This window comes from Grammomys surdaster, unplaced genomic scaffold (genome assembly GCF_004785775.1).
Source record: "Grammomys surdaster isolate TR1022 unplaced genomic scaffold, NIH_TR_1.0 125861, whole genome shotgun sequence".
In the NCBI taxonomy this organism is placed as follows: domain Eukaryota; kingdom Metazoa; phylum Chordata; class Mammalia; order Rodentia; family Muridae; genus Grammomys; species Grammomys surdaster.
The window spans coordinates 2,351,054-2,353,024 of NW_021620687.1; positions in this window are offsets into that span (position 1 = coordinate 2,351,054).

Here is a 1,971-nt window from a genome sequence, read left to right on the forward strand (position 1 = left end):
AGGAAGGAAGGAAGGAAGGAAGGAAGAGAGGGAAGGAGGGAGGGAGGGAGGGAGGGAGGGAGGGAGGGAGGGAGGGAGGAAGGAAGGACAGAAGGAAGGGGAAGGGAAGGAGGGAGAAAGGGAGGGAAGAAGGAAGGAAGGAAGGAAGGAAGGAAGGAAGGAAAGGAAAGGAGGAAGGAAGGAAGGAAGGACAGAAGGAAGGGGGAGGGAAGGAGGGAAAAAGGGAGGGAAGGAGGGAAGAAGGAAGGAAGGAAGGAAAGCAGGCAGGCAGGCAAAAATAGTAGCTGGAAAAATGGCTCAGCAGTTAAGAGCCTTGGCTACTCTTCCAGAAGACCTGGGTTCAATTCCCAGTTCCATGTGGCATCTAAAGCTGTTCATAACTCCAGTCCTAGGGAAGCTACACCTATTGTGGCCTTTGTGGGCACCAGGCATGCATGCAGGTAAAACATATATGCATACATACGCACATACATACATACATATGTTTTTAAGATACATAATAAATTATATTGACCTCTATTTTTGGTTGATATTCCTTAGAGGGTAGAAGAAAAGATTCATCTATTTTATTTGGTAACTTCAAAGGCAAATAGGGTAGTTCAGCTATTTTACTGGGACTAATTTTACTCTGGTAGCAAACTTTACCAAATAAAGCAAGATTTCTAGCTATCTTATAGCCTTAAAAGCAAGCACAAAGGTTACTTTGGGCAACATTAAACTCTCAAAGCTACCAGTCTGTATAGTCGCAGTAAGCACAGCATGCTAACTCCAACCAATAGCTACTTCTGCTGAAACACAACTTGCCACAGGGGCCATGTGGAAAGCAACTTTCTTCTTGATCTTTATCATTTATATTCAGCCATAATTTGAATATTGCCAACCAACACTTCCAGCCAAGGACACTTCAAGATAATGTATATAAATCGTGTCTTATTGATCACAGAACATCTGCTAGTGCTCAAGTATGGTCACGTATAAACATGAGCAGAAATTTGCAAGGCTGCATTTCTAATGCTCATAAAATTGTAATTTATAACAAAACAAGCACTGTTCAGCTTTTTAAAAATCACATTCATAAAGATAAAGTGATATAACTGGGAATTTTAAATTATAGAGCCATTAAAAGAATATAAAGCCCTAAAAGGTTTTTCTCCACATGATTTATGGAAAGAAAATGTCATTATTTTTCCTTGACACCTGAAACCATCTCATTGTGTTTTGCCACTTGTATAATGAAAACGGATGGCCAAATTATAATTAGCAAGATCAGACATTACAATACAATGAAACAGGATTTTTCTGAAGCTCAATACATATGTCTTCTTATTTCAAGACTTCAGGAGGTCACAGGAAGATCCATGTGGTTGGTTTCTCCGGACAGGTAAGCCAGTGACAACCTGCCATCAGCAGCATAGAGCATTATTAAATAGAACATGCATAAAGTCTCAACTCTGCTGTGAGGTGAGTACTGTTAACACCAGTCTATATTAAGAATTTAGCAGCTGCATCTTTCCCACAAAACACAAGATAAACCAGACAAACAGTGAACAGGTGCTGACCTGCTCTGGTGCTTGCTGCTCAGAATCTACGGAAAACTGGAAGAGTCCATAGGAAGACACCTCCCACCCACACCGGGCTCCTGTGCTAGGAGACCTGGCACACACATCCGCACCAGGAGTGATGTTTGGAAGACACAAGTGGACTGTTCTTCCCTAGTTATATTCCTTTGGACCTTTGACAATCTTGGAGAAGAGAGAGAAGTGTTGTTTGTCAGAGTGGAGGGCGGTCTCAAGCCCGTCCCACTAGCAGAGGAGCTGTTGACAGTCCATGGCTTCTGGGAGTGGGAAAATTGGTTTTCTTTAAGGGCGTGGCCCTCAGAGTGTCAACCAGGCTCCAGTGGATAGGCCCACACCCATGAACATATGAGAGAGAGAGAGAGAGAGAGAGAGAGAGAGAGAGAGAGAGAGAGAG